The 19,262-nt window shown below is 36.9% G+C and overlaps 1 protein-coding gene across 2 annotated transcripts in view; it reads right to left on the reverse strand.

The window, feature by feature from the left end:
- The window catches only part of LOC139812547 (uncharacterized), a 56,440-nt gene extending 45,336 nt beyond the window's left edge, over positions 1-11,104 (reverse strand). The window contains exon 1 of one of the 2 annotated variants that reach the window (XM_071777423.1): positions 10,474-11,104. The gene's annotated coding sequence lies outside the window, so the exon portion shown is untranslated. The remainder of the gene's footprint in view (positions 1-10,473) is intronic. The other variant, XM_071777424.1, reaches the window with a different exon arrangement.
- Positions 11,105-19,262: the final 8,158 nt, after the last annotated feature.

Below are 19,262 nucleotides of genomic sequence, written 5' to 3' on the forward strand. Positions count from 1 at the left end.
TGCCGTAACATTTACGCGATCTCGGAGTCTGCCCGACGATTGCGAGCTCCATCCGAACCACCTTTATCTGGATTCATCCACTACTCGGTCGTTGAAGAGTATACTTCTCTCCAATCTCGCTCCTCCTTTACCACTGCATCATTCATGCACTCGATCGTATTTTCTCGTCTGGATTAGCTAATTCTGAGCCACCGATCTTTCTCCCTCCATTTCTCTCTTCCTACGCTTTGATGTTATAGACGGACAATAACGGAAAGACTCGAATCGCCCGGAATTAGTGCTCAAGTTGGTGCGGTTCGAGTCTATAACATCTTTCGTTCAACAGGCAGAATTTCTCCCGTCGATATTTCACGACGTAGACCGCTACCCTATCCTCGTCTTCCATTTCAATGGGAATTATTTATGATCTCGCCTGTCCACGAAAAGCGTTTGATGCATTATATATCGTCGCTCCCAAGCTTGCCTGATCGATGTACTACGTGATGAACCAGCGTCTCTATCACGATAATTGACATTAGATGCTTGATGCAAGAAGTGACGGGTTAAATAGTTCGTGGTAAAAGTACCGTGTATAAAATATTAAAAGATTTTCGTGTAGCACTTACTATCATGAGAATGAATCGATTGTCGCATCGCGTGTCAACGCGACGTACTCTTTACGACGTCTGGTGACATATTAACTCAAACATTTCATTGATTGCCAGGCGGCTGGAATATTATTGACGTCGATGTGACTCATCAAGGCTAGATATCAAATGTATAAAGAACTGCCAGCTCTACTTTCCGAAGTTTCAGCACCCGAAAGAGAGCAACCGTAAAATTATTTATTGAAATACGCGCTTTCGCGATCGTTCGTGTTCGATCCCCTTGTTAATAATTCATGTGTGTCCATGGATCGCATGGAAAGCAGAATTTTTCTTTGAATATTTTGCACAGTTGTTCGTGACCGTCTATACATTTCATATACTGGTATCATAAAATGTTTGTATAACACTTGATAATACGTATATGAAACGTTAAAATCAAACGCGTATCTTAAATATAGTCTCAGACACTAAATTTTTCATACTTACAATAATTTAATATAAACTTTATAAAAATGTTTCAAACAATAATTAAATTTATATAAAGAATATTTAAAAAAACAAAATATATCTGCGCTTCCTAAAATATTATTGCTTGGCGCATGTATATAACAATGTGCAAGTTGTGCTAATCAATGACTAAGAAGCCGTTTCAATTAGCTCGATAAGATATCAGCAAAGTCATATAATCACTTACCTCTATGAAAACGCAAATTTCAACGGTTCATCCGTCTTTAGAGTCTGCCCAAACTATCCGAAACCACATATGAAAGAGGAACATATCCCGTGATTCGAAGACGTACCTACTATATGTAATAGCGAAAGTTGCTCCAATTTGCAAGGTTTCCATTGCTGGACGTGATCAAGTCGGTGCGCACTGTGCCCCACAATAGGCTACATCTCCATATCCCTTACGTAGCGCAGGTAACGTACGACCGCAACTTTGATTGGTTCGAAATTGGTTTTGAGCTCAATCAGACACGTGTGTATGTGTATGTATATGTGTATATATATAATATATATGTATGTATGAATTATATATATATAGATGTATGTAGATTATATACATATATAGATATATGTATGTGTTGTGGCACATACTATGCATATATGTATGTGTCGTCATAGATATTAATTCCGATCCCCTGTCGGCAATGCGACGGAATAGCCCATCTGATCGTAAAATGAAATGACTCATTGTGCCCGGCATTACACAAACAATGGCATCGAGAGAGCGCGCGTTTAAAATAACAGAGACGTAAAAATAATATACCGCACTCGTATGATAAACGAAGAAATGCGAACGAAGTGTTCTCTCGCGAATGTTTCCAGAATAAATAAATAAAATAATTTTAAGTAAAAGATGATATTTTGAAGTATATTTTTCACTTGTTTAAATTTGTTTTTTTTTTTTTCTATAAAAGTACTATAAAAGTAATAGTATTAAAAGATATCAAAACCTTGCGTCAAACAAATTCGTAAAAAATTATTGCGTAATATAAATTTTTCCATATTATCATTTCGATATCGTTTTGATCACATTCCCATCTTTACTCTTCTCCCCTCCCCCTCATTTCACACAGATTTCTTGAAAAGTATTCGCATGATTAATAAAAATATATCAACGTGTCATGGATTTTTTTAAATTTGGACAGATTTTGACAACAGTCGGAAGCATTTTGTAATTAAAAACATATTAACGTATAAACACGGGATTACGATATGAGGGATATTATATTTTAATAACGTTTTAATATTGAGCCTGAAAAGGCTGAATATTGTAAACAACAAAATCATTCATAAAGCTGAAGACTCATGCATTAATCATTTACTATCACCGATCATTATTGTCTTCCACGAACGTCGTTTTTCTCTCGTGACTCTGTTTGCATAAATTACAGGCGGGCTCCCACAGCCCGTGAGAGATTATTGCGTTTTCGTGTTGCGCGCTAAGGGCCCGGGGGCACTTACTTAGCATCGGTGTCCTACGGGGACACGAATTAAAAATCATAATGGTGCTCGCGTTGCGTGCGCTCGTGAAGAGAGTATCACGTCATGACGTGGAGGCATGCGTACGCGAAGGCATGCGAAGGAAAATAGGCTGTGGAAGCTCGTGAGAAGCCGTGTAAGCCGAGGGCGACAAGTAGATAAAGTTCCTTAATTTGTAGAAAAAGCTCCTATATAAACGTTGCCGTAAAAATTGATCGATATCGGTACAGAATAAACTACTCGAGGCGATTAAAGTGCTCGCAAACTAGCGTAAATTAATTTTGAGGTTGCCTAGCTCTTATAGAGCCATTTTAAAGTCAAGAAAATTACAAAATCAAAATATTTAAAGCATCGTTAAGTGTTTTAGTAACGGCAAGTATTATTAAATGTCTTTAAAATATATGAAAAGCATAAAAATATAAAAAATGTTTTCGAGGCGTGTTTTGTTCTACATATTCAACTCACAATTTTTGCTCGTATTAATCGATAATTATTGACGTAAAAAGCTGTTGGCCTAAATGCTGGCCTTAATGGAAAGGAAAATAAAATAATGAGACCAACGAACCGCGAGGTATAAATACTTTACGATGAGTACGACGTTACATTTTTGTAGCAACATCGCGACGTGCGTTTATTAATAAATCCGATGGTGTGCCAGATAACATTTACTTTTCTAAGGAAAAGGGATCACGGCAATTGCGTTTCCCACCGCGAAGTATAACATCGCATGCTTGCGCTTCGTTCTTCAACACAACGTAGAAGAAGAGGTTCCGTGAAAGACGGCGGTGTACATTCCACGCATTGCTTTTTACTGACGAGTCGTCTGCTACGACTTTGTGTACAAGATGTTTCATTCTTCCGATTGTTAAGCAGCGTCACGAGTGGCAACCGATGTGATACTTATGAGATTCTTGCGATCGTAAACGTGAACGCGGCCGCCTTTCAATTTACTTCTAAAAAGTCTAAATCTTCCATTAATCTTCTTTTAAAGAAAAAAAATGTTTAAAAGAAATACATAATTTCATGGGTAGAATAACGAGAGAATTTAAAAAGAAGAAAACATTTTTTGAAGTTTTCGAGCACGAAATTACTTATTCTCCAAACTCACTCTAAAGAATAAGTAGCTTAAATCGATTACAAAACAACTTAACGTGAAGGAAGGATTTCATAAAGTAGAATTTAAAAAAATAAATTATTTTCATACCTTTAAATATATCTTGCATCATTATTTAATTTTAAAAAGGCATCCACACACATATTCGATTATTCTTTATTAAATAATATTAAGAACAAAAATTCAAAAAATGAATAATCAAAAGCATTTGATAAATTTTACATTGCTCCTACATCGGGAAACGAAATTTCGAGGTGTGTCGTAGCGCGTGAAACATTCCACAATATTCAAATGTCCGAGTTTCTCAGATTGCAGTTTCCAACGCGCGACGCAGAACATTTTTAATATAAATTCACGTCGCAGTATCAACATCGCATACTGCTTTGCAAAAAAACGCGCGCCTGTGTGTATTCGGCTCGATATAAAAGCGACGGGCAAAAAAATCCGAACAGAAATTCAACTGCGTAATATCCTTCCCGAGCCAGCCGAAATATATATCGCGCTCTGCGAGATATTTATCAACGCCGGAGATTAAAACGGGACATCTCGCGTGTGCCCTCGTACACGAGCGCGCACCACACTCGCGCATTCGGATACCGTAAGATTTCGGATTCGTCCCATCGAGGTGCCTCGCTATTCGACATGCAGAATAATCCGATAAAAAGTAAGCTGCGCACTAGAGAGAGAGAGAGAGAGAGAGAGAGAGAGAGAGAGAGAGAGAAAAGGAAAGATTGTTTCTCGCATTGACGCATATGCAAATCGATCGGCATTCGATCCGCGTCGTAGCTGAGAACCTCGGTTCTCCTACCAGCGCTCATTGTAAATTCAAATGGCAGAAACGCACGATCGTGATATATTATGATTGTAACCTGATTAACAGTCTGAAAATGCAGATAATCGCGTTGGCTAATCCCTATCGCAGTTTAGATTAGAATTGTTGCGCCAAAGACGACCGTAATATTCCACTATTATTTGATAAGCATAGTGTTTCGAAGCTTGGTTATATACAGATGGACTATACGTAGTGTCCTAGATTTCTCTCATCTACGATTTCTTTGACCAATTTGGAGCTGAGTTCGTCTTAATGAAAACACACGGAAGATGTCTGCAACATTAATCTTTAAATGGAAATCTTATTGAAGGCTTCGAAACTAGCTTTGAAATAAAAGATTTCACTATATATTTTATATAAAGCTCGTTTGAAATTAAAACGCATAGCAACTTCCATAAATATTCAATTTAAATGTTATTAGTGTCACGGCTTTCGTGATTCAGACACAATTTACTTTGAGTATTGACATGCAGCGTGAAAAACGGGAATGACCCGCATATTGCGTTAATCCGAAATTCGCAGTTGCTGAGATTACCCGATAGCAAAACGAGAGAGAAAAGAGATAAAAATCTGCCCGACGAAATGCTTAGCATGCAGCGCGGATGCATTCTCTCGGTTAACGTAATTTTGCATGTTCGCGTTGTGTCTCGCATGCGCGTTCCAACGCCACCGCGCCGCGGCGCCGTTCCGCGTCCGTCGCGTCGTCGTGACTCACAGAATGAAAAGTCAACGTTACCGCGTATTATTTTTTCGTCGCTTCATTATTATCGCACGAGCGCTGGATTGCAAGGTGTCTCCTTTTGTTCCGTATATCGACCGGGAGCTCCGTATCGTGAGTACTATCTTAGCGCTTTGTATGTTTAACAGAGTCTAGTCGATAGCTCGACGCTTTAAAAGCGGATAATCAGCACGACAGCACAGGCGAAGCACTTAAAAACAAAACAAAAAACGAGGAGAAAACCTGGCAAGCGCGATCGCGCAATCTTCGAACTGTTCATAAATCATGACTCAAGCTTCCTCTGAAATCGTCTGAGTCATTCTTGCAGGTTCGGCGCGCAGAACGCCTCTTTATACTCTCTCGATAATGCGCGCCACAAAAATTCTGTTGGACGGAAAATTACTTGGAGTAAATTCGAACTAATATAATACGAGGAATTTAGTCAAAGTAACGGCGTTTGTTGCGATGTACCGTTGCGTATTTTATGCGATTGTGTTATTGGAGTGCGTCCTTTACCTGATGGCACACAGATCTCATCCTCGTTTCAGGATTGCAATTTGCAATTTCAGCGCGGTGCGCTTTATCATCGAATAACGAAATGAAATTACGCCGTAAATTCCACAACGTTGGAATTCATTATTTGATTAATCGTGACAAAGCTTTGATCGTTTCGAGTAACGATATAGCGCATGCGCTGCTGCGACCGCGGTGGAAACGATTTATCTGCGAGCTAGATCTGCAATCGTCCTCGTTTGTGGAGTTTGGATGCTTCGTTCCAGGAAAAATAAGAACACCACACACACACACACACACACACACACACACACACGCACGGGCAAGTGAGTTGGACGTTTTCGACGCTTTCTAGCGTCGTTTAGAATTTGGGAGCTCGTAAAGATTGTACGCGCGTCTCTCCACACTTATTGTTAGAGTTCCGAAGAGGAATGGACGCGTGATTTGGTGATTCGAAAAAGAACGGAGGGCAATCGGGGAATCACTTAACATATTATCGATGCCCGAAGGTTAATCGTGTGTTAAGCGTTTCCCATCCCGCTAATCGCCCGTGCGAAAAGCGTGGGTGATAAACGAGCGCGGCGAGGAAAAGTTATGGGCATAATTGCACGATGGGAACTCTTCGCGGTCACGTGTGCGCCACTTTATTTATGAGATGCGGAAGAATGAGTGCGTGTGAGGCTCGCGTATCATCACTGTGAAATATTCCAGCGATGGCAAAATGCAACGCTAAAACCGAAAGCAAAATGATTAAGCGCGATATCGTATAACACGTATATAAATGTTGAGGTTCCATTTAACTTTATATTTCCCGATATCCATGCAAGCTGAATATTGCATTGTAACTTGATAAATTGTGTTATATCTGAGTCTAGTCGTTAATACAAATACGCAGAAGTTGAAATAAACGAATAAATAATAAATGCATGTGTGTTTGTGAAATCGCAAACTTGCCGATTAAAAGGTAATGAATTTATGTTCAATTTAATTAGCTTATTATAATAGCATTATACAAATTTAATTCGTCAAATTATTTTATTTAAATGCCAAATTAAATCAGCAGAATGCAAATGAAATGCATTTATGTCGATTTACGTGATACTGCTGGAAAGAAAAGAATTGCGCCTTTTCGCGAAACGGCGTGGCGAATATTACAAGAGAAATAGTGATGCAATGAGAGAGATGCGTAATGGCGTACACAAAGGAAATTTCTTTAGCTGATTTATCGACGAGTCAAGGATTATTACATAATACAACATGCAACTCTAAGTATTCGTCGAGCTTTTAAGGATTCTTGAATATGCGGCCTTTTATAAGACCCGGAGTTGCAGTGAAATTAATGAAATTAAATAAAATATCGTAAACTTTCCTCAGAAAACTAATTATCGTCTATTCTATTCTGATCACTACGCATTATAAAGCCGTAATTATATCTTAACAAAGATAAAGAAGAAAATTCATTCAATTGGAGATATAAATTAAAGAACGCGCGAAGTCAATTATCTCTGTTCTCCGATAAAAATAGTTTCCTCAATAAAACCGTTTTCATATTGAAATCGCGCTGCAATTTCAATGGAAGATTCTTATATATCTGTGAAACGCTGCATTAAATCCCCGTGAATTTATCCGACAAATCGAATCCCTATTAACGAAGGAAAATCAAATTGATTTCATCTCGCACTTCGAGAGCGGCTAGTAAACTGCAGCCTTTATCAGAGTTTGCAGAATAGCGTGCAATGTCTCGCGCATTTCAATGAGCGACATTTTGAGATATAGATTCGTTCTTGCAGCACGGAGGTATTCAAATTAACCGCACTCGCGAACTGCAATTATTTATAATTAACGCCGACGCATAGTTATCGTACGTGCTTTTGTATAAATATGTCGGATTGCCACTGCGCGGTTTTCGGATTTGACCAATTAACGACTAATGCACCACAAAATCAATATATCCTTGCCTATATCGAATGTTGTCATAAATTATAGTTTTTTACTAACCAGTTTTTAAATCTGCTGCGCAGGTAACAGTTAAAGATATTATAACACCTTTAAATATTAATAAGATATATTGTGTTTTCTCATTACAACACTAATATATCCAGAAATAGAAATTCTGATGTTTGATCAAATTATCGCGAAAGATTGCGACCAGATGAAACTCGATAATTTCGCGATGTTTGCGAATCCGTCACTTTTTCAACGAATTAAGATCTCAGGAATTTGTCGGTAGAGTCCGCATAAGTTCCTGAAATTTACACAGAGCGGAGAAAGTTCTATTATTCTTCTTTCTTTGTTCACGCGCGACTTCAAGACATGTAATAAATCTTCGAAATAATCGTTCGAAAATAATCAGAAGAATCATTATGATGTAACGAGTAGATGGTTAAATTAGTAACACCTTTCTAATGCTAATGTTTTAATATGTAATCAGATATTAACTCGTAACACATTTCTCATCTTGTATTACGTTGTCGCTGTACTTTAACACACATCAATGATCTCTGATACGAATCGCTCTCACGTCGTAATTCGAATAAATCGTGTTTTACATATTCATGTAATGACGCAATTAACAGAGCTCCACTCGCGACACAAATGGAACAATTTAAATTATTGGCGCGGATGGGCGAATAAGAAAAAAGAGCCAATTAATCGAAAATGCGACAAATCGCTAAACGACAAACAGGACTACACATCGTTCTATTTCTCCAACAATTACATTTAATTTATCCAACGGTAAATAATTCAATAACACAGTAACAACAACAAACTGTTTGTCCCGCTGTTGTTTCCGCTCGACTAATTCGCGAACATTTTCGACTTCTGCGCGAATGGGATGTTATAAACGACGTCTGTCGCGTATTATTATCCGGTGAGTCGCGGTTGCTAACAATAAGAGGTCAACATTTGAGAAGTCATGTCCATAATAGTCCATATACTTTGAGAGAATTTCCTTTGGTGGATATATATATATATATATATATATATATATATATATATACGGTGCCGTTTAGTTTACGGTCAATCGCCTCAAGCGACTGCGCCTTATTTTTAACCCTTTAAAGCAACATCAACGGAACCGACGCGTAGCCGTTCTTACGTGAAAATCGGGGCAACGAGAGATGGTGCAGCGTTCAGCCGCTCGACATCATAGTTTTGATCGACGCAGATGAAACGTGCGCTCGATTAAAGATGAGAATTACGATCGCGATAGCACTCGCGGTAAACTGGATCAGTCAATTAAGCGATACGAACAGTTATAACTATCCAATGTTACAAAGTGTTGCAACTGCCTTCGAGATGCAAAGTAATCCACGAATATATGGAGTGGTGTTGATCGAGCTAAGATCAATCTCGTCTAACTTTGGATAATAAGGTACGAACTTTACAAAGAGGTGCAATATCGATATAATCGTGGATTCTGTACTCTTTAGGAAAGTTTATTAATTAAGTAGAGAATAAATTTAGCATCATCTCCTTTCTGATGATTGATATCTTTTCCTATTATAAGAAGAATGCGAAAGGTTGCGTGAATGATTGATTACTTTCGAGTGACTCCCATTTTGAGATATTATATGTCATTGCGTTCTGAATAATGTGTGTGTGTGTGTGTGTGTGTGTGTGTGTGTGTGTGTGTGTGTGTACTTACGTATATCGTAGAATTATGTATAGTTAAATCAATAATATCTATAATATCGTTAATACGTTTCAGTATGTTTAATATTTTCATTCATCAATAATTCTCTTTTTGTAATATTCGTAATAATCTTCTTTCGTTCGGACGAAGAGAGTTTTCGCTTCAAAACTCGATACTCCCGTAAGCGGTATTATTACAACGGGCGCAGAGTGTTCACTGCTGTTATTATAAAATATGAAACTCGCCGATACATGATCGGCGTATTTTTACAACAGTGAAACGTTTATATTTGATATTTTTAATTTTTGTAGTCCACAAGCACTCCGAGTTCACATGGCAAATATATCATATTTGATCATAACAGAACTGACACATACACACACAGCGCGCAGCGCTGCCTTTGATATAATTTCTCATTTAATTTAAAAGAAGATGTACAGAAAATTTGCGTGCATCAGGAAGGATTTAAAAAAAAAGCAGAACTTTGATTATTTTCTTACTGGGTGATAAATGTGTCCGCCGACTTTCTTATTCATTATCTCCATTCACTTATTGTTCGTTGAATTAAAAGGAAAGCGAGTGCTTGAAAGGATTAAACTTTCAGGAGAATATTATCATCGTCCATTTTGTGTGAATCTAACAGATGTCAGAAATGCATAGTATAAAAGAAGACAAAAGACGCGAGAGCATCGTTAAAGTATGAAATGATATTCTCGCAATTAATGACTAAATTTCCGCGTCAGAAAGAATAGCTGTCGTGCTGACCAATTATGACAAATTGTTAAAGGCGATTTGCGCATCGCGAGAGCACGAGTGGAACTCGCGAGTCGAAGTTTCGGAGGGCGGGCAACCCCTCCCAAACGGCAAAGTCGTCCAAGACGTCTTGAAGACATTATTAAAACGTCATATTACAAAAATGTCTTAAAGATGTTTTAAAAACATTTTTTAAAACTGTAAGACTTTTTTTTAAGACAAATGTTTTTAAAGATGTCTTTAAGATGTCTTATGTCTGGAGTACGACGTGCTTCGTAAATCCGACGTAGTTTGTTATCCTCGCAAGCATCTCTGGTGGTATATTTCACTTACTACGAGCAGATCCGAACGTCGTCCTGTCGCTGAAGACGGAAGCAACGGCTCCGCATTATCGTCTCTCCGTGAGCGCCTCTACCTTTCCCCGTCCCTCCGGCTCCGTATCTCCCTCGCGCACCTCCACGACGTGACTTCGACTCGGCGGGTCGCGGTTTAGCCCACGCGGTACTCCGTAGTCCGTATCCTCGGTCCCTCCACGGCACGTCCGCTTCTCCAGCCCCCTTTCCTTTATCCCCCTCGCCCGACCGCGCGCAAATCCGCACTCTACACCCGCGGGGCACAACACATGGTACCCATGACGACGCGTTCTCTTTTCGCACTTGCTTTAATATGTATATACGCCAACTCCGCGCTCATCCGCGCCGATCGACCGGGTCGAGTCAGCCGGGCGGTGTTACAACTTGTGAGACACGCGCTCCGCTTTTGCTCCGATTTGGCGCCAAGTGAGCGCGAACGACGGAAGAAGAAGAAGAAGAAGAAGAAGAAAGAAAACGTCACCCTTCCACGACGACGCTCGGCGCGTAACTGACCGTCCGCGGCGTCCGCGCGGAGAGCCGAGGTGCAGGCGGCGACGTACGCTTTGATGCCTTTGAGCCGAGCGGCGCCGCGCGCATGCGCCGTCGCTGGTAAAAGGCGAAAACGCGATCGGCGTTCTCCAAGCGTGGCGCCGACGAACCGAACCGAACCGATCGCGACCACCGGCGATCGAGGGATTTGGTCGGCAAATGATGCGCTCGTCCTCCAATGGCGAGTGGTATTTAACCCGTTCGTCGCGCAGCCTGTGCGCGAATAGCGTTATGCTTAATTCCGGCTTCCATCGCGCGAATGATATACAACATGATACGGAAAACGTCCGATAGAACGCCGACGTTTAAGACGCCACGTCGCTTTTTTGAAATATGTCTTTGCCTACTCGTCGTCACCGACACTTGCGAGAGTAATGAATCGACAGTGATTAATATCCATGAAAGGTGTATGAATATTCAAAAACGTTTCAGATAAAGTTTTATGCGCGAGCGAAGGAGCTCCAGTTTATGGCAATTTTATTAATGCGTAAATCTATTTGAGTCTTTTGAAACATAGCTTTATACATCTATCTGTACCTTAGAGGTAAAAAAATCGTATCTCCACACAGAGAGAATTTTCTCTTAGAATTTACCCTGAAAATCATGGTAGTTGTGGGACAACATAAACGAAGAGTTCTATGCAAGCTGATTAATATCTATAACCATGCATAATAAAAATATTAATATCTATTACAATAAAATATAAAATATGTGTTTGATTAATTTTACTAAAATATATAATAAAATTTCAATAATTTTTCAAAAACTACCAATGTACTTGGTAATTTGTATTACGTTGTTTGTATAAAATATATTTTGTATATTTCAAAAATTCCTATTGTTACCGATAATATTTGATTGCCAAGTTGTCTCACATTTGCAGTGAATTTAACGGTAAAATATAACGAAAAATTCTCTCCGTGTATAGACGCAGTGCTCGTACAAAAGCACTAACGTTTGTTTGCTGAACGAGGGCAAGAGGCAGGAATAAAAACGTAATATTTTTCGTAAGAAACCTTCAAACAAGCTTGAAACGACCGAACAGTATTATAGCTTTTCCTGAAATTTTTATTTACACGCTTGCAATCTCTTTTTATTACAAGTTTGTAAATGATGATGACAGGTAAACATTGCGGTCGGGAGCCATGGTTCTTTCATGACTTACCGCGGCGCGGAGACGTGAAGACGACAAGATCGATGCGGAGGGAAGATGTTATTGGTTGTACACGTATTACGTATTCGCGCATACCAATCTGCAGTGTGTGGCGAAGCGGAATGGAACTCTGGTATAGTAAAAGGCGGAAATCCACGCCAGGATGATAATGCCGCGAATATACCGCGCAATACCTATTGTTCGTTGGCAGATTTTCCTGAATAACTGCCTTTAAATGTGCCAACGATTACGACCGATTACATTTGAGTACGAAGATAACAAAAGATTTCCGTACCAAACAGAATTTTCAAATAATTTACGCTTTTAAACATAGCAATAATATTATCACTATTTAATCATAATTTTTCTTGGTCATATTAAGTAACCAAAAAACGCATAAAAAGATGGAAACAGTCCTCATCAGTATGTATTATCAAGAATAACATATTTCATCTACGTATAATATTTTCAATTAAAATACTGCCACAGAATATAGTCGATGCTGCGCAAATAGTGTTTCGTAGCTCGCATATTTTTTCTATTGATTGATTCTCTCTTTCGAGAACGCAAGAATTGACACAAGAATCGTTGCTACCCATAATTTCAAAGAGGCATGACGAAACGGAGGCTCATATATTACACAGTATTTTTCCGCAGGCGCAGATGGTAATTATCTGCGAGTAGTAGATATACATATACACGTGCAGATACCGCGAAAAAAATACAAAAGCTGTCGGCGTGACGTGCACCGTTATGCTTGTCCCCTCATTACGAACTTCGCCTTCGAAAATTGGCACGTATGTCTCCGGAAACCGCGAGCGGGACGGCAATGACCGTTCTTATGGCTGTTTCGCGTGCACAAAAGTCATGAATTACATTAAACTTGCCCATTAAATAAATTACTTTAATAAAAAATTTTTCGTTTCGTATATCGGGAACATGGTTATTAAATATGAGCGAACTACAAAACGACAGCGGAAAAACGTCAGTGTGCTCTGAATTTTCCGGACAAATTGACGCAACTTGGCAGAAACGAAAAGAGTGAATAATGTCATAAAATGATCAATTTAATTAATGTGTAATTCAGATGATTAATTTATTGGCCAGCTAATGACGTAATTAAAATTTTTATTTTATTAAGCGCGCACGGAGAAAATTGCTACGGTTGTTACAACAACATTCTCTATGATTGAAAAAGAAATTTATATGAATTCAAGTTATATTGATATATATAGATTACATTAAAAATGTAGCTGTTAATATATGCTCATTTATACGGTGCTCATAATCGTAGTTCTTACTATAAGTAACATTCGGTTACAATACTCTCATATAGGTACCTCAACCAAAGGATTATTATTGGTACTCTTTCTAAAGTGATCTGCAGTATAAATAGTATAGTTGATAGATCTATAAGATATAGTTGCACGGTATAGCACTGATTGTGAGAGTTCAGTTCAATCGCAAAATCACTTCCAGAATACTACGGTTTTCATAACCCTTTTGTATTGATGAGCGAAAAATAACATTATTATTCTGTTGTAGCAACCCTAACTTTTTCTCCGTGCGACATTCGGAAGATAGAAATCTACAAATTTATAAAGAGAGAGAGTTTTTCTGAATTTCTCTCTGCCACCGAATCGTTGCTCAGTTTGTTTTTGATTTTCCACGGAATTCCACACATTTCACGCGACGGCGATATGCAAGGCCATTGTTGATTTTTATTTTTTGCGTAAATCACATATCGCTGATGTTCATGTGTGACGGCAAGAGAATGTACTTTCCCTCCGCGCGTCTGTTATGTACACACTCTTTATCGTACGTGTGCGCGATAAAACGTGAAAATCCGCCGCATATTGGCAACAATGCATGACTTCCCGGTTAAGAGTTGCAAATCCGAAAAATCACGTTTGTCTGCCTGAGACGTTCTCAACTATGGTGATGGTTGTGGGTGCTGTTTTATTTTTTCATATCGCGCTTCAATCTATTAATAAAATATAGTCTTTGATATTTATTGTATGACATCTTTTTAACGTTACGCAAAAATTCTTTATAATTTACTTAATAAATTTGTTACTATTGCTCTTATTATTATTATTGTTACAATTTTAAGTACATGTATATACATTTGTTGTATTATTTTATTTAGTATTACGGAAATTAGATTGTTATTGCGTTTTAAATTATTATTGCTATTATTTTTACTACTATTAAAATATAATAATAAATTAAATTAATATGTTACACTACACTGAGAAAAAAAAGCTGTTGCTTCAATTAAAGTGCTATCACGGGGTGCCAAAAACATAAGTAGTTTATTCAATTGTATTATTATTAGACCTAATATCTGGATTATTAAACCAATAATTTAATTTAATTATTGGTTTAATCCGGTTTAATCCGGATATTGGGTCTAATATAATACAATTGAATAAACTACTTATGTTTTTGGCACCCCGTGATAGCACTTTAATTGAAGCAACTGCTTTTCTTCTCAATGTACTAATGTGATCACAATAATCTATTCTTTCTTCCAGTAGTCTTTCTAATTCTAATATTTAAGCAACATTAAACATTATATTTATTGCTCATCATAAGTTACTATTGAGAAGCCTGACACCGACGCAAAAATTTACAAACGACCTTTGACCTTTAAATATCATTCTTATTACACTACTAAAACTTTCCTCTTACGGTTATTACGCGTCGGCGAAAAGTTTAATGGTTCTTTTTCCCATGAAATTCAATTTTGCGACTACATTTCTCGTTATACTCGTTACACAAGATGCTCCAAAAGTCCAAAACCATCAAATATCCTGTTAACTATACATTAGGGACTCGTGAGAGTTGAAACATCGTCCAGAGAAAAACGTTAAAGTATTTACGTATATGTTAAGACAGTGACAGTGCTTGTTACTTCACTGTACTTGTTACTTCGTTGTTGTATTTAACTAAGGTTACGTGAGCTCTATTTGCTAACTTTCTATGAACTAAACCGACAGCTGTAATGCAAGCGGCGTCGGTGAGCATGAAAAATGTAACTTGACCGATTACAGTCTCAGTTACATTTTTGTATAGTTTTATTTAAAGATTGCTGCAATCATAAGGCAACAGAGCAAAATAAGAGTTTCGTTTGATCTCTCTTTTCTAAAGTAAGTCCAAAAAAATAACTGAATAGCTCGAATTAGTAGCCGCTAATTTACATGGTAAAAAGTAAAAACAGAAGACTAATTCGTTCGCTTGTTGATTCGTAAGTAGATACGCAAATTCAACTTATACAATATACATCACGCGAAATGAATCGTGAAGCGAATAGTTTGACGTTTGACGAGCATCGACGAGCGAATTGTCAGTTCATTATGCAATCTCGCTACTTGATTTATGTAGGCACAACCGATTAACTCATGTGAGTCAGTGTTTATACGCCGCAGGTGTTCATTTAAGGGATTTTTCAAATTAATCAAGTGGACAATGACAGATGTCTGTTCATTACATAATGTAAATTATATCTTTTATGTCACTTTTTATAATTACTTCCTTTCAACTCGACAAAAGAGAGTGTAGTTTTCAACATTTAAAAGATTTACAAAATAAGATTCTTTGATGTAAAACAGATACTTCTTTACTTCTTTAATTTATACTTTATTCTTGAAACAGAATTCAACAAAAGAGAGTATGGTTTTCAAATTTTATACAACAAGGTTCTTTGGTAAAACAGATATTTCTCTTATAACGCGCAAATACAAGATTTATAAGCGCGTAGGTATCAAGACTTTCTCTAAACATTTTGATAGTGCAAAATGTATAACAGCGCGATTTCGCGGATCAACAGAATGTTCTTGGATTTTTTTGAGATCTTTTGAGTATCGTAGTAAAGACTTTTGTAAAGCACCAATTGTGTCGATCCTTCTTACGCCTATAATGTTTCGCGAATAAACTTTGGATCTTCATTCGCGCGAGTATATCCCCCCATGAAACTTGCAAATCCAATTTCCCGGGATTACAACTCGGGTTAGGGAATTCACATCGCTGGAAAGCTGGACCAGTCGAGTTCGATTTAACTCCGACGAGGCGTGTTCGCCTGACGAAACGTATTTCGTTTCTATGCTCTGGGGATTCTTAAAGCTAATACCGGGATATCGCGTAAACGCGAGAACCACAGGTGGTATATCGATGCGAGCCTGCACGTCAAGTTATGTGGAATTATTAACTACCTCGCTGCGCTTCGCAACTCACTTAATTAATTATCGTTCGCGTATACCATTGCAGATGCATTCGGCCCTGACGAAATAAATCAATGAAAAGTTCCAAGTCCATTTTCAACGATCTAAAGTTTGTGTCAGAATTTGAAATAAAATTATAAAAACATTTGAAGAACGAGAAATATACATACATATAAAATTATATAAATATAAAATTGAAATCTGGTAGGAATTACAAATTATCTAAAGAGTGGACTTTATAAGCAAAATATAAAATGTTTATACATATAAATTACATAACGCCAATTTTACGCAACACATGAAATAATTATTTGCAGATTATCTAAACGAACTTTCTCTGCATATCTTTGATAATTGTGACATAGCATATTAGAAAGACATGCATGTTAATCGTAAAAGAGCGAGAGTAATATACACTGTATGCGCTATAAATAAAATCGATCACACGCCCCTCACCGAATTATCGGTAACACCGACCGATAAAAATTTACCAGATATGTCACAGTTTAATGTATGCATGTCCACTATACATGATTCACCCGTCGACGTACAAAAAAATGGTAACTCTACAGAAAATTCATGCGTGTATATATTCGTGGTAAGCGAGAAGAGAAATAAAAAATTGGATGAAATAGATTTTTAGAGTATTACGATATATATAAAACAATATATTTTATATAAATACATGTTTTATATAAATAAATTGCGCAAAATTATATATGTATATATTACTATATATATATATATATATATATATATATATATATATATATTTTTTTTTAAATTAAAATTCATTACTTTACGCTAGAAAGTAAAAATCAAAACTTAATCTACTCCAAATCAAAAGTGTTATTTTTTTGCTAATCAACAATGTTTATACATATTTTTCATGTATTTTTTTTACTTTAAAGCTATATTGTATTAATGTGTCACTCTGTCCTCACAAAAATCACGTTCCATTTAATCGCTCGCGATAAACGAGACCAAGGTTTCCCAGGAAATCGCAATGCTTAGCCATTTCTGACATTAGAGAGGCGGAGGTTAAAATCCGAGAGGATTTCCTTGACATACGAGCCAGCACCGACCACTATTGTTCGAGAAATCCCTATGCTAATTCTACCGTTATCTTAATTAATGCACGTTAATTATTCTAATTGATATAAATGAGGTTTATATGTAATATGTAATAAGAACTAATATTTTGATTTAGAAAAATTACTGTCTCTTGCAATAATGCTACTTAATAAAACATTTGTGTATTAATTATAACATTATTCTTATTATGATCATATTAAATTAAGAAATGTTATATTACAATTATATATTTAAATAAGCTACTTTTTACTTTAAAGATTAGTTGGAAATAGAGTTTTTGAAAACAAGGTCATTTTTATGAATCAATTCTGAAAATAATATAAAAGATATACTTTACATTAATCATTGTGTCTTTATTGTCACGATTGTTTTGCTAGTCCAAAGACGCTTTGTCGTGTTAATTTCTGGCATAAAATAAAAACTCCATTTTTGCATTCTCTATAGTTAGACACTTTGCAAAGATATCGCACGCTCATTTTTCTCATTTTGGCGCTGGATAGACGATTGAGATCGGGCTAAAGCCACGGTTAATTCTATGGCGAAGGAGCAACTGGCATGAATCAAGTTGCAATATTATAGGATTACAGAATTACAAGGCAAGGTTGTCGCCCAGTTCGCCTCAATAAGGTTAATAGAGGACGCGGCCGGGCAATTTCCTTGACACAGGCTGTCCGCGCTTTAATTGAGTTATAGTTCGTAACGACAGCGAAAATCTATTTTGTCCCTCCGAGACATAGCTGCAAAGTTTTAAAAATATGTGTTCCCACTATAAATATTATTATTAATATACGCCCCCTCGAAGAAAAACCATGAATTAAGCATTAAAATATTCTGCTGCCAATTAATTTACGTCATTATCGCATGATTCCAACTGTTGCTAACGTCTGCTGTCCGATAAATGACGCGACATATAGAGAAATTCAATACTTTCAGTCCAGACACGATGTTTATTACTATAAAACTTGTAATTTATCCCGGGGGCGTATCATCCTGCTTGAAATATCAAGCAATACTCTATATATATGGTTCAAAAAATATGTCGATTCATATATTCGAACGTCATATTCAAACTATGGCATCGTTGTTGATCGTAGAGCTAAATTAATTAACTATAATACATGAACGTAAAGAAAATGGTGCGTAAAGATAAATACCACACACAAAAATGTTATTATTACGTAGTAATCGGTAACGATCATATCATTTTTAAAAACGATAAGAGATAAACATGAAACGTTTTGCATTAATATCGCAAAATAGTAGAATTATTTTATAACATTTTTTATTTTGTTCGAGCTCAATGAAACTAAATTAAAAGTAAAGAGACTGTTGAGCGTGAAGCGCCAGGAATGAAAGCAATATTTCAAAGTAATCCTCTCTCTCCTCATACAAATGCGTTTTCGTCTTTGTATACATATATATCACTGTGCAAATGTACAAAGAACAACCAAATGCTCGCAATGAAATATAACGAATACATTTTACAAACAAATACATTTTACTCATAGCGCATACCTACACACATGCACTTGTTACATTGAATCTCGATTTTTTTTTTAAACCGCAGTCTTTTTTACACGAACAAGTATTGCGGTTTTAAAAAAAATTCGAGATTCAATGTAACAAGTATTTTCCAATCGCAATAAACTGGCACGTTTTTTTATTTTTTTATTCGATCTTGACAAGACGATTAAATTTGATTACTCATTGTCAGTGTGAATGTAAAGTACAGAATTTATATTTTATCTT

This window comes from Temnothorax longispinosus, chromosome 5, assembly GCF_030848805.1.
Source record: "Temnothorax longispinosus isolate EJ_2023e chromosome 5, Tlon_JGU_v1, whole genome shotgun sequence".
NCBI lineage: Eukaryota > Metazoa > Arthropoda > Insecta > Hymenoptera > Formicidae > Temnothorax > Temnothorax longispinosus.